At 38.6% G+C, this 24,703-nt stretch overlaps 1 pseudogene; it reads left to right on the plus strand.

Annotated features, from left to right (window-relative positions):
- Positions 1 to 378: 378 nt before the first annotated feature.
- On the plus strand, positions 379 to 1,631 carry LOC111750696 (proteasome activator complex subunit 2-like; annotated as a pseudogene).
- Positions 1,632 to 24,703: the final 23,072 nt, after the last annotated feature.

The following is a 24,703-nucleotide window of genomic DNA, read 5'->3' on the forward strand; positions in this document are numbered from 1 at the left end:
AAACACTAATCTAGCTGTTGCCATGAAGATATTTTACAGATGTGATTCACATATATAATCAGTTCACTTTAAATAAAGGAGATTATCCTAGATAATCTGAGTGGACCTGATTCAATTAACTGAAAAATTTAACAGTAGAGATGAGGTTTCCCTGAAGAAGAAATTCTGCCTATGGATAGTGTCTTCAGTTCATATCCAAGAGTTCCAGCTGCCCTTCCTGACCACCTGCCCTGCAGACTTTGGATTTACCTGGTGAGCCCCACAATAATGTAACCCAATTCCTTGCAATGAATCCTTTAATACATATCTCCTACTCGTTCAGTTATCTGATTGAACCCTGCCTGATACAGACTCTTTCCTCCAGGAATCTACAGTGTGGAAACATGCAAGTAAAGATCACAATACAACGTTGTAAGTGCGGTGTAAGGGATGACCCTGGATTTATACGACAGGTATATAATTGACACTTAGCTCAGATATGGGGTCAAATAGAGAAAGTTGTGTAGCCTTCCCAAGGAGGAGGTGCATGATTCAAGATCAAAGGCCATGCCAGTTTTGATGGAGAAGTAAATTATTGTCCAATATTTTAAAAACTAAATAAGTTCATAGCATAAACTCAATAAGATAGTTGTAAGCATTATATGCAAAGGCATTATATATCTCAAAAGAATTCCATGAATACAGTCAATAATTCCATTTGTCAATGGAATTTTCTAACAATCAAAAAGTGTGAGTGTGGGTAGGAAATTGTCTCAGCATTATTTTGGAAAGCTATGCCTTCTTACTTAGCATGTTTTGTGAAGAGTTTTACTATTTAGTCTAAGGCAGATGCAGAAGATAAAGTTTCTATTTCCTATGTAGATAGTATGATTACTTACCAAATCAGATAATTTTCTCATGTCTCTTACACAGTTTCTTAGCATGACAGATTATTTATTAAATCTAATCTGTTGAGATTGAAGACCTAATAACTGGAAGAACATGGTCAAGCCTTGTGGAGTGTGCCTGAGCAGAGGGGTCCACAAACGGGTGATGCTTTCAGGTAAAATCTCTCCAGGAGCCTGGGAACTCCTCTGTAGATCCTTGCAACAGAAGATCATGAAGGAGAGGACTCCTCCAATGTGGCTGACCTGACCTCCTTTGGGCCTTACTGGACATCCCTATCCCAGAAGCCCCACCCAAGAATGAAGAGATGAAAACAGATAAGCAGGAGAAGAAAGAAGTCCTTACGTAAGGTTTTCTCCCTGGAAATGGGAAAGCTCCTGCCCTGGTCACCCTTGTTTAGCAGGTAGTCTGGGCTTTCAAAGAGAAATACATTCTGGTGATCACATGGATCCAGCAGCTAATCGCCAAGATTGAGGATGGAAACGAGTTTGAGGTAGCCACCCAGGAAAAGGTGCTGGAGAAGGTGAATGCAGTCAAGACCAAAGTGAAAGTCTTCAAGACAACTATCTCCAAGTACTTCTCAGAAAGCTGGGAAGGAGTGGCCCGGGCCTCCAAGAACAAGAGGATATGGGGTGCTCAGGGACATAGTGCTGAGGACCTTTATCATATCATCAAGCAGCAACCTGGAGAAAAATGTCAACCCAAAGGCTGAAGAGAAGCTGTCTACGTACTGCACCTGGGGGTAGAAGGAAATAAATGATTTGACCTTAAAAAAAATCCAATCTGCTAATTTATTCATAAATTGTCAACAGGGGTTATAGATTTCAAGGAAAAATAAAATCCCTTAGAGTCTAGAGATACAATCATTGGCCAAGGCTAAATCATACTTTCGTCTTTTTTTTTTTAATCCTAAACAGCCAAAACAGCTAGCCAGGGATGTAGAGCTGGGATGTACAGGGTGATCGACGGTGGTGGGGTGAACAAAGACCAAATGGCAAAGACTTGTGGTTACACCCCAAGAAGTAGGATTATCATTTTCTTTCAAGTCTTAAGGAGATGATTTAATTCCTGGCATTATTATTATTTGTTAATCTGAGTCATTTTATCTTAGAATGATTTCCTTCTATTGCCATTTACATTTCAGTATATGACTTCTACTTATTTTGAAATGAATGCCACTATGAATGTAAATTTTTAATCAAAGCCTGGTTAGTCTGTTGTAACAACATAAGCATTAGCTGTGTTTATGAAGGAAGCCTAAACGTCCAGATGCCTTTCAGTGAAGAAACTCAGTGAAAACTGAGAGAACAATTTATCAGCAAAAAGTTTGTTTTGTCTAACCTATACGCAAAATAACCCACAGCTTTGTTTCTAGCCAAACATTGTTCAGCCATAGGAAACTGCATGGGAATCTAAAACAAAAACTGCTCTAGTGCGTATTCATAAAATTCCACCTTACATGAATATAAAGTGCCAAAATAAATAAAAGTCACCATCTATCAGCAGAATAATTTCTGAAGTGAATGCAACGCAGAGAAGTATTAAATGAAGAGAAGGACAGCTCAAGCAGGAGCATAGGTTTAGCAATCCGTGTTCACTTCTCTAGAACAAGACATCTTCGATTGGTTTTGGCAATCTACTCAAGCTTACAGGCTGGCTACAACCACCTTGCTTTTAAATTTGCAGAGGCTTAGAATAAGGCATTTTTAAGGCAAAACTCAACCTATAAGAGAGTAACACACTGAAAATGTAGCCAAATCAAGTGAATAATTGATTAAATATCCTGTCAGCAGTTTGAATCCACCAGTCAATCCACAGGAGAAAGATGTGGCTGTCTGTCTCCATAAAGATGTACATTCTTGGAAACCCTATGGGGCAGTTCTACGCTGTCCTATAGGATCATAATGTTGCTATGAATAGGAATCGACTCAACGGCAGTGAGTTCGTTTTTTTGGTTTATCCTGCCCTTTCAAACTAACAACAACCACCAAAGTTTAAGCATGACCAGATATTTCTCACGAAGAAATGCATTAACAATTTGAGGAGGTCTTGAACAGCAGCAACAACAAAAACCACCAACAAAAGCATTTTGGGTTTGAGGAGAACCCTCCCTTATTCCTGTTGAGTTTTCAAAATGAAAGCTAAACTAAGAAAAAAAATTTTTTTTACAGCTTATGAAAATCCAGTGCACATTTAATCTTTGAAAGCATTAGAAAGAACAAGTGTGTTTGTCCTCTGTCCTGTTCTCTCAGCTTTGGTTCGAGAAGCACATTCAATGTGCGCAAGATCATTATCCGTAAAGCCTTCTCTCATGCGTGTGAGGCAGAGGGAGTAATTGTTGAAATCAGAAATTGTCTGTGTTCTCCACCCTTGTGATTAACTCAGACAAGAAAGGATGTGGCAACAGCAGATCCTGGAAAACTCAAACTTGAGATACAAACCGTGTTCTTGTTTTTCTCAACAGATTATGCTAGAACAGAGCCAAATGATCCTACAATTTGGCAGGCATGACCAGGAAGGCAAGGAGTGGGAAACAACATCAAGAAAGAGAAGCAGCTCCACTTCTCTAATATTCTTCACAGAATTTAGTGTATTATTAGTGTGTCATAAATTAATGTCTTTAAGATTTTGTTTAATTAACAGATGTGCCTACTTTTGTTTTAATGTTTAAAATGATTTTAACATTCTTGAAAAATATTTAATGGAAGTTTCTTGTCTTAAACTTTGGACCCAGCAGAACTTACTTGATAATTTCAATGAATGAATTAAAAGGCAAGAGAGTCATTAGGTAATTACACATATATGAGACTAAATTAAAGGCATCCTCTCTAAAAAAAAAAAAATATTAATTTGAAGTTATGAAAATGAGCATGTATATTCTGAAAAGACTATTTAATGCTCAGTTATGCTATTTGTGAACTATACCCTGTTAATACAAAATAAACTTTTGTATTATTTCTTACCATTTTCTTTCATTGTTATTATTTTTTGATAAACATAGCTAATTTTCTGTGCTCCACATTTCATTAATCAAAATATGAGAATGAAAGTGAGTATACATAAATATAAATGAAGAAAAATATTTCTTTTCCTGTGTTTTTACATATATTCACTAAAACTGTGAATCTGGAAGTGGGAATAGATCTTAAAGTCATGACAGCTTAAAATATAGTGATTTGTACATTACAAAATATTTCCTTATACATTTATTCAAAATCTGGCATCGATTGTGTAAGATTTAATAGATGAAAAGCTGAGGCTTAAAGAAGGCTAACAACTAGATCAAAGCCATGTAGCTAAAATATTAAGGAAAATGGACCTTAAACCAGGTGGCATTCCTTGCAATTCACTGACCTTGACACTGTATCATGACTCTTTCGGTCCTTCGGTCCAGCCTACTAAGCTGACAGGTGAACATTTAGCCTCAGTTCATCCACTTCTGGTTTCAAGGTAGTTACCACCTAAACATACTGGCCATTTTCATTTTTGAACAATTCATTTTGAGCAACTTCTTCCTTACCTTAAAATGTAGATTCTTGCTCTGTCCTCTGGAGCCGCTCAGAATAAGTCTAAACCTTTCTACCACATGTCACCTCTTCGGTTATTTTATGATAGTTGATACAATGCAAGGACTCGTTGATGAGGTGTTAGATTACGATATTGGCAGTGAGAATGGAGAAGCTGGAGGAGGGGTGGAACAATGTGACCATTCAGAGTTACTTGGAAATGGCTGTGGGAGTGTAGGTCATGGACACTCAAAGGAAGAACAGAGACAGGGATACAGGGTTAGGACCCATAGATACATTCCATAATTTCTTCAATTTATTGAAAATTCCATATCAGCCAAATAAAAATTGTAGGAACTGGGAAGGGAAGAAAGGATGTAAAAACACATAGTATATGATCTTAACCTTTAGGGAGTAGTGTAGGAAATGTGAAGTTTAGTGAGGTTAAACAGCTTGAGTCAAGTTACTCCGGCACAGAAGTTGAGTCCCAGAATCGAAAAACATTACAATTCCAAAGCTCATACATTTTCACTATATCTTGAGAAGCTAAGGAGAAACTTTCAAGCAGAAACAGCTCTTCAATTTGTCAGATAACATCAATAAGAAGTTAAACAGACAACTTGGAAATGGGGTCATAGTTGGTAAATTTTAAAAAAACGAGGTTAATTAAGTAGAAATTGAGAAGATATAAACTGTATGTTGTGATTTTTAACAATTGGAAGTGAAGAAAAGGGCAAGTTGGGTAGAATTCAACAAGAAAATATTATCTATTCATCCATCCATCCGTCCGTCTGTCCATACGTCCGTCCATCCATCATCCATCCATCTGTCATCTATCTATCTATCTAATCTATCTATCATCTATCTAAGGGGATCTCTCTTTCTATGTGTCTATCAACTACCTATCTATCATCTATTTAGATCTATCTACCTATCGTTCTATCAATCTATCTACCTACCTACCCACTCATCCACCATCCATCCATCCATCCACCCACCCACCCACCCACCTATCTTAAAAAAAAAAAAAATTTTTTTTTTTTTTTTTTAGTTCTTTGTTATTGGGCGAGGGGCTGAGATGCTGCTTGTCCTGTGCATTGTAATTTGTTTAGCAGCATTTCTGCCCTGTCCTCACTAGAAGCCAATAGCATCCCCTCCCCAATCCAACAATCAAAACTGATTCCATATATTGCAAATTCATCCTGGGGTGGCAAAATCCCCTTCCCCCACTAAGAATCACTCCCTTAGGGGAAGAAAGTAACCCAAGTAAGAATGAAAACAACAACTAGAAAATTATATAACTGAAGGAGAAATAGCACAAAGAAAGTCAATGCTAGAAGGTAATAAAAAGAAGAAAGGCAAATGGAACAATATGAAATGTGGCTTGACCAGGGTATATTTATAGATGAAGTTTTCTATTCATTTTCTCCAGATAAGGAAAAGTAGAACAGCTATTAAAAGCAAGGGGGCAGTTTGATATCAGTGGATTTTTAGTGGTTTGAAAAGAGATATGATTAGGGTTTTGCACAGAGAACTTGATAAGAAATATTGAGGGAGCAGCTGAGGTTGCATTATAACTTGAAATGGTGCCCACTAGCAAGTTGGGAAAGTATTCCCAAGCAATGTTGAGCTTCAAGGGAATAGACAAATAGAAAACAAATGACTAGATTGATCAGTACTTGAGGGTTTAACTCGGCAGGTGTGGGTCTGGAATAAGATAAATGGAAAATCACATCCCAGGATAGAGTGTAGGTAAAATGATAGGTGATTGGACCAAGTTCAGGTATCAAGAAATGAATCTGTGAGAGTGGGAAAGCCAGGAGATAAGCAGTGGAATATTAAGAGATTGTATGTTTTGATAAAGTCCAAATATATGCTTCATATAAGTAATAAAGTGGTAGAAGTAACACTCTAAAGAAGTGTATTTATGCATAGAGTTGGTTGTGTGGATATCTATGCAAGGAAGAGAGCCCTATCGGAGAAGTACAAACAGGCTCCATTAGATACATACTGCCTTGACTGTATAGGCATTCTCTTGTTAATCATATGTGTGTGTGTATAATATGTATATTATATATATTAGAAACTCTGGTGGTGCAGTGGCTAAGAGCTTGGCTGCTATTCAAAAGTTTGGCAGTTGGAATTCACCAACCACTCGTAGGAAACATTATGGGGGAGTTCTACTCTCTCCTATAGGGTCGCTATGAGTTGGAATCGACTCGACAGCTATGGGTTTTTTATAGATATATAGAGAAAGAGATTTGTTGCTGGGTGGTTCAAAGGTTAACATGCTTCACAGCTAACCAACCTCTGAAGAATGGGCTGGCAATCTACTTTTGAAAAATTAGTCATTGAAAACCCTGAGGAACACAGTTCTACTCTGATACACATGGGGTTCCCATCCCAGAATCAACTAACGACAACTTTTTTTCTTTCTTTCTTTTTTTCTTTAACATTTTATTGTGGTTTGGGTGAAAGTTTACAGAGCAAATTAGTTTCCTGTTCAACAATTTCTACACATTTTGTTTTGTGACATTAGTTGCAATCCCTTCAATCTGACAGCACTCTACTTCCTTTCTCCCTGGGTTCCCAGTTTCCATTTGCTCATCTTTCCTGCCCCTTCCTCCCTTCTGAACTTTGTTTTTGGGCAAATGCTGCCCTTTTGGTCTCATTTGGGTGGCTATTCTGGAAAGCATGTTCCTCATGAGTGTTATTGTTTACTTTATAGGCTTGTCTATTGTTTGGATGAAAGGTAATCTCCAGGAGTGGGTTCAGTTCTAGGTTTGAAGGGTGTCTAAGGGCCATAGTCTCGGGGCTTCCACCAGTCTCTATCAGACCAGTTGGTCTGATCATTTTTATGAATTTGAATTTTGTTCTACATTTTTTTCCCCCATTCTAACTGGGATCTTCTATTGTGATGCTGATCAGAGGAGTTGGAAGCGGTAGCTGAGCACCATTTGGTTCTTCTGGTTTCTGACTAGTGTAGTTTGTAGTTTGGACTAAATCTTTCCTTTAGTCTTTTATTTTCTTGACCCTTCTTTGTTCCAGATGGGAAAAGACCAATAGTTGTATCTTAGATGGCCATTCACAAAGTTTTAAGATTTCACTTGCTACCCATCGAAGCAGGACATAGAGTATTGTCTTTATGGACTATCGACCTACATGTCCCTTGGAACTATGGTCCTAAGCCTTTGAGGCTAGTGACTCAGTCCCTCAAGGTGTTTGTTATGGCTAAACAGTTTTCATAACTTTATCCCCTTTGTGCTCTACATGGATATCTTGTAGCACATATGAATACATATGTAGAAATATCCTCTGCTAAACCTCTGTATGCTTGTGGGTGTACTCCCATATACCGTGTGTATATGTATGTGTTAATATTTGAGAGGTTTGTTAATTTTTTTTTTTTTTTTTTAATATTATCTGTAATGGTTAAAGTTGTGTGTCAACCTGGCTGGGCCATGATTCTCAGTTATAATGTAGGTTGACAGTTATGTAATGATGTAATCACCTCCATAATGAGATCTCCTATGAGCAACCAATCTATTGGAAGGGAGTGTCCTTGGGGATGTGGCCTGCATCCAATGCATATGGACTTTCTGGAAAAGCTCACTGGCTTTTGCTCTGTTCTGGATCCTGCATTTGGCTCTCATCATCTGACCTCTGGTTCTTGGAACTTGTGTCTACAGCCCACCGTCTGACCTCCTGATCTTGGGTTCATCAGCCCCTGTAGCTATGTGAATCAGGAGATTCCTCCAGCCTGAAGCCTAACCCATGGACTTGAGACTTTCCATCATCTACAACTATGTGAGTCATTTCCTTGATATAAATCTCTTTCTCTGTCCCCCTGTGTGTAGAGAAGCAAAACTAGTGAAATTATATATATAAGAAGCAAAACCAGTGAAATATATATAATTTCACTGGTTTTGCTTCTCTAGAGAACCCAGTTTAAGACACGATTGATTTCTCCCATCATGGTAAAGGGGAGCAAATGCACATTTGTAATCAATATGCTCATTGTCAAGTAGGACTTTTTAGATGTAGTATAGAACTTCTGTATTTTTGTACCTTTAAACTTGTACAGGGAATGAAAATTTTCCTCTGTCACTAGATGGAAGCTTGGAGAGGACCCCATGAATTTCTGGTCACTCTTAAATAAAAGTTCTATAGTCATTTTAAGTTGAGAACACAATCTCATTTTAGTAAATTGTATTGTCCATTTGGGGGCTTGGTGACACAGTGGTTACGTGTTGTCTGCTAACCAAAAGGTCAGCAGTTCGAATCCACCAGCTGCTCCTTGGAAACACTATGGGCAGCTCTACTCTGTCCTATGTGGTCGTTATGAGTTGGAACTGACTTGATGGCAATGGGTTTGTTTGTTTTTTGAGTGTCCGTTCACATGTTAATTGGTATTTTTATCTTTATTCCAAATAGTTTTGCTTTCCATTCCTCTTTCAGCTTGGGGATAGCTCAGAAGGGATTCTAGCCATTAAAAAAAAAAAAAAAAGAATTGTGGTGGACTTCACTCTCCTTATTACCCAATTCTTCCCCTATGCTACATGCCAGTCTTTCTGGGGTTGGTGTGAAGAGAGGGAAGATGAGATCGGAATCCAAGAAAGTTACTTCTTGACTGATACTACTACCTGCAGGCTTCATATTTCCTCTGCCTAGTAGATATTTAAAGTTGTGGTTTCTCTTATAGGGTATTTTTATGAGTTCTTTGAAGGTACCTTGTTGGTTTCCTTGGACTGAAGCTTTCATGATGTAATAATGCCTTTCCATTTTCTGCCCACTATGGATCTCCTTCAATTTTTGACCCAGGAGTAACTTCCTCTTGTACTCTATTTGCACTAGAAGGCTGTCTCCTTTGGGAGGTGTTCTTTTCAGTGAGCCCTAGCTGATGTTCCTTCTGCAGGTTTCACACCCAGTCCCTGGGATTCATGTACTTTGACCTGTCTGCTCCCAGTTGGAAGTGCAGTTACTTTCCAGCTGCAGCTTCTACTGTGCTGCCAAGGATGCTTTGTCTTCCTCAGGCATGAGTCAGTGCTGTGTCTCCCACAGGAAGGAAGACAGGTCAAGTTTGCCCGTGTGCTTATTGAAACCTCTCAGTAGGCTTGGGATGAGAAAGTGGAACCTCCACCCCCATGCTTTGTGGCAAAAGATAGTGAGCATCCCAGCACAACTTTCCATTCTCTTCAGCCTTAAATTACCTCTGCTTCCTTGACCCTGGCTCAAACTCCTCCTCATTCTACTCGAAATGAAAAGTCACCCCAGTCCAAAACCCAATGGTCTATGCTCTCTGAAATCTAGGCCTAATTTATACCTTTTTCTCCAACCACTTTCTTCTTCTGGCTTTTATCCTAAATTAAATAAGCGAGGTTTTCCTTTTTATTTCCTCCAATGGAGAGTGAAGAATTATCTGGGAAGAACAACCTTCCCTAGGAATTGTTTTATAAACATGCACTAATCTTCCATTGTCTTACATGTGGGGAATTTCATCATGTTTTTGACATCTCTGTATCTCTATGGGGTGCACTGGTGGAACAGTGGTTAAGAGCTCAGCTGCTAAAAAAAGGCCAGTGGTTTGAATCCACCAGTCTTTCCTAGACAACTCTATGGAACAGTTCTATTCTGTCCTATAAGGTAACTATGTGTCAGAATCGATTTGACCGCAACAGGTTTGGGTTGTTCTTTTATACCTCTATGAATAATAGTACAAAGAATGGGCATAACTTTCTCAACCTTACGTGAGAAATTGCATTTTTATAGATTGTGTTCTAATAAGTAAACATGCATATGTAAAGGTTGTTTTCAGTCTGAAATGAACATTTTCACCTAACTGTAATTAAGAATGCATTGGTTTTGTTTTATCATTATTATTATTACACCATTCCTGATGATTTCTAAGGTTTGTCTATTATTCACAAAAGGTATGTTGATAGTCTATTACGCACTTGGCTATTTGTGGAATATCAATGTCAATAAGTTTGTATGCCTTATGAAATTTACCACTTAAGAGAAGAGACTTAGGTATGATAAAAGAGCTTTTTATGGAAATTTGAGACGACCTGAAATGGTAGGCTAAAAAAATATTTTTTAAAGTAAATTCATATACTCCCAGTTGTATCCATCAAATATGATTTTACAGAATTTATAGGATTAAAAAGCACCTGTGTAAAATGACACAAGTGCATGGATATTTACTGCGACGTTGTTCATTGTGGCAAAGAAATATATAAAATAAATGCTCTGGTGGCATAGTGGTTAAGAGTTTGGCCATTAATCAAAAGGTCAGCAGTTCAAATCCACCAGCTGCTCCTTGGAAACCCTATGGGGCAGTTCTATTCTGTCCTAAAAGGTCGCTATGAGTCAGAACTGACTCAACAGTACCTAACAACAGCAACAACATTGGTAGAAGAAAAGCTGAATAAATGAAATTGCATTTCAGCATGAAGCCATTTGAAAATAATTAGCTAGAAAGGTAGCAATTGACTTAAAGGCATTTTGAACAATGTATTGTTGATTGATAAAGGTGAGCTGCTGAAAACTATGAAAAAAATTTTACTTTGGTAAAACTATTTTAAGTATCTTTTGTGGTGCGTCGTGTGAGCTTCTTGGGAAAAAAAATCTATTCTGGTATTTCAGCAAACAGGACTGTGCTTGGGGGTGGGCATCCGCATAGTCTATAATGAACCATTTCTCTTGTCAAATGACATTTCTCAATTTTCTATACAATTATTTGAATTATCTTTTTATCACTTCTGGTTTGGTTTGGGTAGTGGTTGTCAGCAATTTCAGAACGGTCATTTTTTGTGGGATTGTTGTTGTTATTAGTTGCCATCAAGTCAGCTCCTACTCATAGTTAACTTATGTACAATAGAATGCAATGTTGCTTGATCCCACATCATCCTCACAATTACAGGCATGTTCGAGTCCATCATTGCAGCTACTGGGTCCATCCATCCCACCAATGCTCTCCCAAGCCCTTGCTGGTCCTCTCCTTCACCAAACATGAAGTTCTCCTTTAGGGATTGATCCCGCAAAGTGATGTGTCCAAAGCAGGCATTAAGCGGGTTAGATAGCATGGTGTTTTAACATAGATATATGACATCTTCACTTCTTTAGTGGGACAGTTTTCAATAGTGAAAATCAAGGATTTAAGTGACATACCGCCAGTTCTGAAAGTAAATTGTCCAGAATGGTGTCTTATATCCCTACTGCATGATACAGCAGGGGCTGGGAAGTGAGGCTCAGAATTCCCGGCCACCTACCCCTCATCTGCACAAATGCCATGGTCTCCTGTGGAGTCCTCTGGAGAAGTGTACATAGGAAATGAACTCATCAGGTCAATGTCAGGTAATAAGTAAGAGAACAAACTCTAGCATTAGTCTTTGTACCTTCATTGTGTGACGTTTGGTAAACCACCTTTCTAAGCCTCAGTTTTCATAGTTGCACAATGAGAATAAAATTATCATAAGGTTGTTTCAATTAAATAAGATACTATAAGTAAAGTATCTAGAAGATATTAAGTTGAAAACATTAATATTCATAATATCCATAAGGTTTTTTGTTTCATTGATTTTCCCAATTGATTTCTATTTTCAATTTCATTGCCATCTTCTCATATCTTTACTATCTTCTTCTTTCTGCATGCTTTGGGTTTACTTTGCTCTCCTTTCTCTGGATTCTTAATGGGCAAACTTAGATTACTGTTTTGAGACTTTTCTTCTTTTCTAATGTAAGCACTTGTTAAAAGTTCTCTTTAAGCACTGCTATATCTGTGTATGGAAACCCTGGTGGCGTAGTTGCTAAGTGCTATGGCTACTAACCAAAGAGTCGGCAGTTCGAATCCTCCAGGTGCTCCTTGGAAACTCTATGGGGCAGTTCTACTCTGTCCTATAGGGTCACTATGGGTCAGAATCAACTCAAAGGCAGCCAGTTTTTTATATCTGTGTATTAGGCTGAGTAATGCCTCCCTCAAATATGTCCGGTTCAAATCTCCAGTGCCTGTGAACTTTACCTTATATGACAAAAAGGACTTTGCTGATGTGATCAAAAATCTTCAGATGGGAAGGTATTCTGCATTTTTTCAGGCGAACTTGATGTAATCACAGGGGTTCTTTTAAAAAGGAGGCATGATATCAAAGGAACAGAAGACAATGTGATGATGGAAACAGTTGGAGTGGTGTACCTTGAAAATAAAGGAAAAGGCCACAAGTCAAAGAAGACAGGTGGTCACCAAAAAACCAAACCTGTGAGTGGAGTCAGTTCTGACTCATAGCAACCCTATAGGACAGAATAAAACTGCCCCATAGAGTTTCCAAGGACCAGCAGGTATACTCAAACTGCCAACTTCTGGTTAATAGCCCTAGATCTTAAACACTGTGCCACCAGGGCTTCAGGTGGTTGCTAGAAGCTGAAAAAAGCAAGGACACAGGTTCTTCCCTTGAACTTCCAGAAGGAATCAGGCCTGCTAACACCTTGACTTGACACTTATTTTGGACTATTGGAGGTTTCTTCTGGAGATTTCTCTGTCTATATTTGGGTGTGAGCTTGCAATTTCTGGCTATGTTGAGTTCAGAGAGAGAATATTGAAGGAAAAACAGGAATTCACTTATAGTTCAGTGGTAGTGAAAATTCTGGTCTTTTCCCCTAATGTTTCTATTATTATTTATTTTTTCACAGTCCTCGAGTAGCTGCCTCATTTCTTCTGTTCAGGTTTTATTGCTGGACAGGGGCCTGATAGACATTATCTCTTCTCTCTCCAGGACTTAGATAAAGTAATGACTTTTGCTTTGAAAATTGGAATTCCAAGATAAGATGAGGTTGTTACAATCCCCCAGCATCTCATCCCAGTAGAAAATTCTCTGAACAGGGTTCAACAGTTTCTGCTTCCTTTACGTAAGGTCCAGAGCCACATCCCTGAATGCCATGAAAACCTCTCTGGTTCTCAGCACCTCATGTCCACTTTCCTGTCTCAGAAGTCAGTATGCAAGAGCAAAACATCCTTCCGTCATGCTAGAAACAGCCCACAGTTGTGATTTTTCTCTGGTTGCTTCCTATGAATGTGTTCCCTACTCTCTAAACTTACCAACCTCATATTCCTTGAGAGTTATATTAATAAACTCAATAGTGAGGAGCTACAAGGCAAATCTCACAGCCCTGGTGGTGTAGTGGTTAAGAGCTCGGCTGCTAACCAAAAAAAAGTCAGCTGTTCAAATACACTAACCACTCCTTGGAAATTCTATGAAGCAGTTCTACTCTGTCCTGTAGGGTTACTATGAGTTGGAAATGACTTGATGGCACCTAACAACAACAACAACAAGGCAAGTGACTCAGTGATGCTTGCATACAAACACAGTTACTTTCAAACACATGTAAGGAGGAAGGTAAATGTGTTTGTTTATTGCCATGTCTAAGCCATTTGAGAGAGAGCAGAATCATAGAACAAAGTAGTTGCCTTTCAAGAGATATATGGCCACAAAAGAAATCTTAAAATATGTTCAAATATGGTCACAGAAAAAGTAAAATATACACGCCAAGCCCTGAGTGAAAATTCCCATAGTAGCTATCATGATATTTCAAAAATATTTCTATGAAATCTGAATTTCTTGCATACTATGATATTCACAAGCAGCAAGAACAAAACTCCCAGGTACCATTGATGATGAAGGCTATAATGTATGCTGGCCTTCACCATGCTTTTAAAACCAAAAAAACAAACCCTTGGCCATCAAGTCGATTTCAACTTAGAGCGACCCAACTGAACAGAGTAGAACTGCCCTCTAGGGTTTCCAAGGAGCAGCTGGTGGATTCGAACTACAAACTTTTTGATTAGCAGCCAAAAGCTTAACTCCTGCAGCACCAGGGCCACTCACCATGCTTTTATACCCTTATAAATTTAACGTGTCCCTATTATTCTGCAGCTGAAGAAAAACTGCCACACAGTTACAGAATGGCTTAATGAAGCACTGAATTATCGCAAAGTCAGAGGACCTGACTTTAAGTCCCCTGCTCGGAGTTATAATAGTTGTTTGCTACCAAGCTCGTTATAGTTGGTTTACATATTTAGAAAAATAGAGTTTTAAAATTGCAAGGGCCATTAGAGTTAAATTTCATCTTGCTCCCTCCTTGTAGTGACAAGCAAACAGGGTCTTGAGTGAATAAGCAGAGTGCCCAAGAGGGTAGAACGAATTAATGATAGAGCTGATTGGCTCCCTGGGTTTCTTTCCTAGTGTTAGTAAAACAGTGTTGAGAGGGTCCCAGGAGAGGCACCGTGCATCAGCATACTGGGCACAGCTTAACTAACATCTGATGGGAAGCAAATTCATTTTTAAATTAAAAAAAATGGCCCACTTTTACAATAGCAGAAACCCTGGTGGCGTAGTGGTTAAGAGCTATGGCTGCTAACCAAAAGGTTGGCAAGTCATATCCACCAGGCACTTCATGGAAACTCTGTGGGGCAGTTCTACTCTGTCCTATAGGGCCGCTATGAGTTGGAATCGACTTGGTGACAATGGGGGTTTGGTTTTTTTGGTTCTTACAATAGCTGCAGCTGCTGCAGATTGTTAAAATGAATCTGTACCAGTGAAGAAGAGAACAGATCATGGTGAAAAAGCATATGTTTTGGTTCCAGAAATCTCTGAGTTCAAGCCAATTTTCTGTCTCTTACTAGACATGAACGTTTTCTGAGTTTAAAAGTGGGGTTTTACCTATTCAAAGTGAAGAAGCTAGTAGCCTGCCTGATACATACTCGGTAACCATTTGTTCTCTGCCTCCCTTAGGTGAAGCCTTCGTCTGAGATGCATTTTTAATTTAATAATTTTGTAGTCTAATCCACCAACTTTATAATCCAAACTATGAAGAACTCATAACTAAGAAAAAAGATACGTAATAATTGATATTTTGCTTAAAATTTCAGATACGACTATGAGTGCTCATTAGTTTTCACACGTTTTTCTATTGTTTCCTAAATTGTAGTAAGCTGATGTATTAACCATCAAGACTGATGATACACACACACACCCACACACACACCAAAAAAAAAAAAAAAACTATGATTTCCAGTTATTATCTCCAAAGGCGTGTGTTCATTAAACAGGAAGTAGAAATGTTTGCTTAAAGGTGAGAAGCAGGTCGTGAAACAATACAACTTGGAGAGGAAAAGCTAAAATCCCCGACGCAGCTCTTTGGGAGCAGAGGGCTGGACTTGAACGTGAGATCGGAAGTTCTAGGTGATTTTACAGATTTACTCCATGTGTGAGAAAACTTGCCTCCCCAGGTTCTCTTGCTGATTCACATTATTCTCCATCAGTAATATTTTCCTTACTTTGTGCGCTGCATGAGTAGACATTTAGCTCAGGGGTGTGAAGTAAGTGATGGCTCGACCAATTTGCTGTGATCATTGAAATTTCTCTTCCCATTAGTCTTCTGCTTAGTACCAAAGGTGAAAGAAAGTGCTCCTGTGCTGTGCAAAGGCTTGTATTTGCTTAGTCAGGTAAGGGAATAGTAGGGAGAGGGGAGGCAAAGGGGCCAGGGAGGGACTGGGAGTAATGATGGGGGTTGTTTAAGTGGAGGAAGCCTTGCTCTGCTCCAGGATGGGACCAGTTTTCTTGTCTCCTCATCCTCAGCTTTGCACACTTTCTAAGAATCGGAAGAGGGGGCAGGGAGGTGGTAGGGTTTCTTCTGATACTCCATTTTTTTTTTTTTTTTTTTAATGGAGGAGCTGAGATCTTATATTCTCTGAGTTTCCTGAGCTATTTCCCTCCCATAACTACCCTTAGCATATATATATATATATTTTTTTTATAGTCCATAGTCTTTTCTTCTCTCAGGTAGTAGGGTTCAAAATCATGTTATCTAAATCCCGCACTCGGTTTATACCCACTGACCTGATGAAATCACTCGAAAGCCCCTCCTGGCAAATTGAAAAAATGGACACAATCTGTCTTTCACTTCTTTCAGTTCCTACTCCACGCGCAATGTGACTCTGCAACTCTTATTATCAAGAAGTAGAATCTATTGTCCCTGAGTTTTGTGACTTACTTTGACTGATGGAACGAAGCAAAAAAGATATGTTGGTGTGTGAGTCTGTGAGACCAGAAGAACTTCCTGTCTGAGCCCGGCCCCAACTACTGATCCACAGAACAATGAACTAAATTAATCGTGTTGTTCTAAGCCAATAAGTTTTGATTTAGTTTGTTATGCTACAACGTGTCTGTTGTTTAAGCTATTATGTCTTTGGATAGTTTGTTATGAAGTATAATTCATATACCTTATAGATAGATAAATGATGGATAGATAGCAGCCATTGAGTCGATCCCAACTTTTTATGTACAATGGAGGAAAACATTGTCCACTTCTGTATCATCTTCACAATCATGGGCACGATCAAGTCCACTGTAGGTGCTGTTGCACCAGTGTACCTCATCTCCCTTGCCCTCACTGACCCTCTACTTTACCAAACATGATGCTCTTCTCTAGTGATCAATCCCTCTTTATAACATGTCCAAAAAAAGCAAGTTGAACAATGTTCTGTTGTGGTTCATAAAGGTTTCACTGGACAATTTTTGGAAGTAGATCACTGGGTCTTTCTTTCTACTCTTGGTCTGGAAGCTCCACTGAAACCTGTCCACGCTGGGTGACCCTGCTGGTAGCGCAGTTTCCAGCATCACAGCAACACGAAAGCCACCACAGGGAGACAAACTGACAGAGAGATGGGGGATATACCTCTTCCAATCTATGAAATAAATTTCCCAATGTTTTAGTAATATATTTGACATCTTTTATAATTCTCTCTAGGCCTACATTTCTACCCTCAACCTTGCCGTCTCCTCTCTTGCAATCTGTTCTCAGTTCAGGTAATACACATGTTCTTAATTAAGCAATGTTTTCTCTGTCTTTTCACATTGCATAAAATCTATGCCCTCTTTATGTAATACTCTTATCTCTCTGTTCTCCTTGGGAACTCATAGTTTTTCTTAGTTCTAATGTAATTGGCTCTATAAACATTTCTCCAACTTCACCTAAAAAATGAAGTCCTCTACTCTCTATTTCCTCAACATTTTTCATAGATCTCTAATCTACAGCATCTAAGACACAACACTGCTTTTTTTTTATTTAATATCTCCAGCACCTAGCTCAGTGGTAGACAAAGTTGAAGTAGGCTCAATTATTACTCACCAAAATTTGTTCCCTGTCTTTCACCCTCACCTCCACAGGAGGAATACACTTCTAACTTTGGCTGATAGCAATGAGTGAATCACAACGTAGGTCTTAAGAAGCATGGTGTTTCTGCTCACATCTCTGGGCACTTCTGATCACAATTACTTGGCTCTTTCAGAAAAATGAGTGGCCCTATAGTCCCAGAGCAAGAAAAGAAAAGAGAAAATATGATCAAGATCGACTGCAACATATGAGCAAGAAATTCGTATCAAATATTTTTGTTCCACAGTATTGTAGCAAAAAGTAGTGGAGACAATAGCTGAACTGATACTTAAGATATAAGCAAACCAGTTAAGAATTAGAGTAGTAATTTAAAATATTCTAATAATGGGTGAAATGGAACAAAACCTGGGAAATTTGGGTTGAAAATAAGTTTCTTTAAAAGAATACTTAGTGTATATGTCATCAAAGGGAAACTAAAAATAAATGCATATCAGCTCTTTAAATGTAAATATGTTTTCCTCAATCTTCACTAGAGATGTTGTCTTTGAGCACATCTAGCTTGATTAAAATTTCTTTGCTAACAATTTTTTTTTTCTTGCTTTAGATAGACACCAACCACTCTCAAAAGGTTAAGCTGATATCCTCAGGGGCACACAGCCCAAGATAATATGAGAGAGAAAAAGTACATTAAAAAAGAGATGGCGTTCCTTCCCTACCTCAATTTCAAGGTATTCAAGGTAAAAACATTTAGAAAATATCGAGATGCATGAAGTGCAAAGTGAGAGCCCATGATCTCCTCCCTAAGAGACAAGTATCATGACCAGTTGCCATCCAGTTGACCCTAACTCGTGTGGCATAGTGGTTAAGTGCTACAGCTGCGAACCAAAGGGTCAGCAGTTCGAATCCACCAGGCGCTCCTTGGAAACTCTATGGGGCACTTCTACTCTGTCCTGTAGGGTCACTATGAGTCAGAATTGACTCGACGGCACTGGGTTTGGTTTGGTTTTGTTCTCATGGTGACCTCGTACATGTCTGAGTAGAGCTGTGCTCCATTGCATTTTGAATGGCTGATTTTTTGAAAGCAGATAGCCAGGACGTTCTTTTGAGACAACTCTGAGTAGACATGAACCACCAACCTTTCAGGAAGCAGCCGAATGCATGAAGCATTTGCACCACCCAGGGACAAGTACTGTTAATACATTGTTAAATTATTTTTCTGTTTCTATTATTTAATAACATATTAGGAATAGATTTGCTAGATGCCTTTTTTAAATCCCTTCTAAGAGTGGTAGGCATATAATTATTATTGGAGTAAAGTTTTTTATGGAACAATTGTGTTAGATTTCTAATAAAAAAAAGTTTTGCTTTGTTTTTCATTCTAAGATTGATGAGAGAAGATATTTTGCATTTTTTCCCACTGAAACTGTGTGCAACGCACAGAATTATGTGATGCTGGGTTATGACTTATGAATTAAAATATGTAAGTGTAAACAGTTGGCTTCTTTCAGAAAAGCAAGTGAGATTTTCCGTGAGCTCTTTTATTTTATGAGTTGTGGTCTAACATTCCTACCACACTGTAAACTTCTGAGCTTACAAAACATGTGAAGTTGGCTTATTGCATGAAAATGCTGCCACTCTACAGGATTTTTGTTAAACCTTTCCTGATGAAAATATTTTTCTTGGAAAAGTAAGATTTGTGTTTTTTAATGAATTGCATTAACAAGGGAGACAATTTTTAAATATCGTTTTATATGATCACAAATTAGGTTGTTCCAAAATAAAATGTAATTGTTTTTCATAAATGTCTAAGTTTATATGATGCCAGAAATTCAGGATGTTGAAATATGTATTTTCTGAGCCCTCAAAGAAAAACATGAACCTTTATTTTATTTTATTTTTTCCTTTTTAAAATACCTGGTCTGTGCCAAAGGGTTTCTCACCTGCAGAATCATGACATCCTTGGCTACGCAAGGCTTAGTATGACTTACTTCACACTTCTAAATTTATTCACTTCAAGTTTATTATGAGTCACATGAATAGCGGAAGCTATGCCATCAGTATTTCAGATACCAACAGACAGACTAAGAAGAAGGGCATGGTGATCTACTTCCAAAAATTAACCAATGAAAACCCTTCAGTCTACAACAGAATATTGTCCGGTATACTGGAAGATGAGTCTTCTAGGTTGGAAGGCCAAATTGGACTCAATCATGCAGCAATAGTGCAGATGGTATGGGGCAGGGCAGCATTTTGTTGTGTTGTATAAGAAGTCACCAAGAACTGACAGAATGGCAACTAATGACAACAACATGAGCCAGAAAAAAGGTGTTATTAGCCAGTTTAAGCAGAGAAAACTCTATCAGCTAAGCATTTCGTTATCTTCATTGACTGCTGAGGAAACAGTGGTCCAGGGAGGCTAAGAATTTTGCACAAAATCACACATCTGGCCAGAGGCAGAGTTGGGATTCACATCCAGGCCAGCTGGCTCCTGAGACCCTTCTCTCAACACTTCACTCTACTATCGATCCACTTACCTATTTAAGAAGGTAAGTAGGATCTCATATAAGCAAGTAGCACCGACTCACCACAATGCATGCAGATCCTTTAAAGATTTGGTTCCAGTCAGTGGGCTCACACATCCACTCTACTTATGCCCTGTGGCTCCAGTGGTTAAGCACTCTGCTACTAAGCACTGGCAGTTTGAATTTATCCAGAGACACCTCAGAAGAAAGGCCTGGGGATCTACTTCTGAAAAATCAGCCATTGAAAACCTGTGGAGCACAATTCTACTCCAACACACGTGGGGTCAGAATCAACTACACAGCAAATGTTTTTTTTTTTTTTTTTTAACTTCATGTTCAGAGGAAAAAATGCCATGCGTGAAAGGTATTAGTCGGAGACAGGAAGAAGCAAACATGTGGAGATTTTTAGGTGGCCTGTAATTCAGATTAAATTCTAGGTTTGATATTTATCCAGGCAGAGTTTTTTTTTTTAACTTGAAAAACACCAATCCTTGCCATCGAAACCACAAAGTAAGCTTATAATTATGGATGCTTCCAATTTCAGAAGCTGACGAAGGATCTTACGAGCAGGCTATGAAAATGGAAGCCTACTGAAACAAATCTAATTGAAACAAGGGGAGTTAGCATTATATCTTTAAAATGTTCATGGGAATGCAAGAATATAAGAATAGCAGGAAAACTCGCATAAAAAATATGAAATGAAAAATTGATATTTGGGAATTTAAAACATGTTTTTTTGATCACTGCTAGCTAATACGTAATATTATAAAACTTGTGAGGGCTGGAACTCAACAGGACTGCCTTGGTTTTCTGGGCCTCTAAAGTTTTCTGCCTTTGACAGGGCACAGTCACCATTTTTCTATCACTATTAGTGGAAAATAATTGAATTTTCTTTCTCTGCCAGTTTTCCATCTTACACAGGTTCCGGTTTTCACAGGTTGTACTATATTATGGGAGAGATCTCATCCTCCAAGACCCCAATTATACTTAAAATAATGTTTTAACTATCCCTCTCCTCCCCTCCTATTGTCTCTTTTCTCTGCCTTTTCCTCATACCTTAATATTTCTATCTTATGACTTCAGCACATAGCCCAGTAACTCTTTGTCTCCTTCATGATATGTTGAGCTCTTCAAGAGCAGACCATTTGTCATGTTCATCATTTTGTTCTTTATACAATGCCTGGCACTCACCAGGGAGTTGGCACGTGGCAAAAACAGTTAAATGCTTCAGTACTAACCAAAAGGTTGGCGGTTCGAATCCACCCAGAGGTACCTCAAAAGGAAGGCCTGGTGATTTACTTCCAAAAGATCACGTTCACTGAGAACCCGATGGAGCACAGTTGTTCTCTGAAACACATGGGCTCGCAGTGAATTGGAATCAACTTGACATCAATTGGTTTGTTTTTTGGCACTCAGCATTTCTGAAGGGATTGCTTTATTTTAGTTGAGAATGGGTAGGTTGACCTATCATAAGTTTTTCAGAGCTAAAATTGTATAATTATAGCAGAATAAAGTGTACTGAAAAATCCACTTTTCATTTTATGAAAATGTTTATTCAGTTTTTATGATCTGAGTAGTACCTTTCCACCTTCCATGGAGATAAAGGGATCAGAAATGCATAGCTTCAGGTGGTTATAATCTAATAGGATACAAAAGACAGATGAGCAAGTAGCTATGCAGCCAGGCAGAAGAGGGAAGTGCCCTAAGGTAATTAAAAAGGTGTGATTTGGCACAATCACTATTGTAGTAGAATTCAGGAAGAACTGGGGTGGAGTATCACAGGGAACTGAACATCCTTATGAGGCAGTTATATTCATCCAGGTTTAAGACTTTGAATATACAAGAAATATAACCAAGGAAAAAATAAAAACCAAATCACGGAAGTGGGGAAAGTCAGAGGATACAAAAATCCAGAAAAGCCTGCTGACAGATGACCTTGAAGAATAGAATTCCCAGAGTTAGAAGTATGTTGGCAAAGTTATTCTAAGCATTTGGAAAAGAATACATAAAGACCTGGGCTTGATAAGCAACATGGGTTTTTACTAGACAGGTGAAAGACCACTGGGAATGGAACCATTACAGTGGACAGGTTTTAAAAAGTCATGATTTTAGCTTTAAAAAATAATTTTGGCAATAATGTTCAGGATGGATTAGAGGTGAAGCAGAGACTGAAGATGAGAACAGAAGCGATGTTTCCTGAAAGAGGTAAAAAGGACCTGAACTTTGGTATTGGCAATGAGAATTACAAAGAAGGAAGAGGGAATTGATGATATTTGGAGGTAATAAAAATTATGTTTTATTAGGTCATGTAAGAGCTTTAACCAGAGGATGCTATAATAGCAATAGCTTATAATGAACATAACTCCCCCACTCCCCCAAAAAAATATCAAATCAGAGAGTCATTTCTGACTCATATCGGCCCTAGAGGACAAAGTAGAACTGCCCATAGGGTTCTGAAGACTGTAATCTTTACGGGAGCAAATTGCTACATCTTTCTTCCTTGGAGCCTCTGGTGGGTTTGAACTACCAGCTTTTTGGTTAGCAGCCCAGTGCTTAACCACTTCATCATCCAGGCTCCTATTGGAACATAAATGGTACATAAAAAGTGCTCTAATTAGAAAGCAAAATCCACCAAACTCACTGCAACGGAGCCCCTTCCAACTCCTAGTGATCCCATGTGGTTTCCAAGGCTGTAAATCTCCACAGAAGCAGACTGCCACATCTTTCTCGATCTGAGCTGCCGACCTTTCGGTTAGCAGTAGAGCACCTTAACTACTGTACCGCCAGGGCTCCTTAATTAGAAAGCAGAGGGGTAAAACTAACCAAACAATCAGGGGTGAAAATTAAGCTTGGTCTTGAAAGAAACACAAACAGCTGTTACGTCAAGAGAATGTGGGAAGAATCTCTAAATAAGTCAAAGCGTGAATCAGTTGTTGAGAACCAATATAGTCAGCCTGGGTTTGGGTTGGTATCTGTGGACCCAGACTGACAGAACGGAAATGTTCATACAGGGTAGTTGTGGGAAAAAAAAAAAAAAAATGTTAGGATAGATAAGTTTCAGGCATTATTAGCATGAAAACTGTATAGATAAATGTAATACAGAAGACATAAAGGGGTCTTTGTGAGCTTTAAACAACAACAAAAATATTGCACAAATCATTCCTGTATCTGTATCCTTGTAGAATTGGGGCTGGGTAGGATAGAAGACTTAAAAAAGAAAGACGTCACTTTGATGACTAAGTTGCACCTGACTCAAGTCACTGACTTTTTAATCACCACATACGCAAGTGATAGCTGGACAATGAAAAAGGAAGACAGGAGAACTATTGATGTGTTCAGAATGTAGTATTGGCAAAGAATACTGAATATGCCATGAACTTCCAGAAGAATGAACAAATCAAAGAAGTACAAGCAGAATGCTTCTTGGAAGCAAGGATGGCGATACTTTGGCTTGCTTAGCTCGGACACATCATCTGGAAAGACCAACGGCTCTGAAAGAACATTTTTTTGTAAAGTGTCAGCAAAAACAAAGGAAATCCTCAATAAGATGGACTGATGCAATAATGGCAAAGATGGACTTAAACATGCCAACAATCATGAAGATGACCCAGAACTGGACAATGTTTCTTGCTATTACACATAAGGTCACATAAATTGGAACTGACTTAAGGGCAACTAACAACAAAAGATGGCAGAAGAGTAAGATTCCATTAGGAAGCAGCTGTATAAGGTTTTGAGTGTCTGAAGAGGAAGGATATCCATAGAAAAAGTGAAAGGACAAATCCAAGAAAGTTAGGTACTTGGTGCCCTTTAAGAGGTAAAGGAGAAGGATGAGCTGAAGATAGCCAGACTAGTGAGGGGTGATGAAGAAAGAAATCAAATGGAACAGTTCAGAAGGGGAACTAGGTTGACATACACGTATTAGGTTTGCAATGATCACAGCATATTTGAGCAAAGATCTTGAAAGCAGCTGGAAATATAAAACGTAAGCATGAGTAAGTAGTTGGGGCTATAGAGCTACATCTGAATATCATTAAGAGGAGATAGATAAGCTTATGGGTATGGATGATTTTCTTAGGAACTTGGTAAGCAAAGACTAAAAGACCAAGATCTTCAGAGGCAATTACTGCTATATGCCAGGAAGAAGAATAGCCAACATAGAAATTACTCACAATAAGGAAGATGATGACAATATAATATGACAGTTATTGAGCAATTATTCTGAGATAGATGCTGTGATAAGAATTGTAAATTTAATCCTCAAAAGCCATCTTTGGACAAAAAGGTATAAATCAGTAAAATGAGAGATGTATGTCTCAGTTACCAAAAGTGGGCAGATTTTCAGGGAGGTCATGGTCAAATCTTATTGTCAGGTGCCGTTGAGTCAGTTCTGACTCATAGCGACCCTATGTACAAGGGAACAAAACACTGCCAGGTCCTGTGCCATCCTTGTAATCGTTGTTATGCTTGAGCTCATTGTTGCAGCCACTGTGTTAATCCATGCTATCTCAGTTACCAAAACTGGGCAGATTGTCAGGAAGATCATGATCAAATCTTACTATGACGATAAATGAGTTTAAAAAAAAAAAAAAAAAACACCTAGTATCTGGCTAAGCTGAACAC

This window comes from Loxodonta africana, chromosome 20 (assembly GCF_030014295.1).
Source record: "Loxodonta africana isolate mLoxAfr1 chromosome 20, mLoxAfr1.hap2, whole genome shotgun sequence".
Taxonomy (NCBI): domain Eukaryota; kingdom Metazoa; phylum Chordata; class Mammalia; order Proboscidea; family Elephantidae; genus Loxodonta; species Loxodonta africana.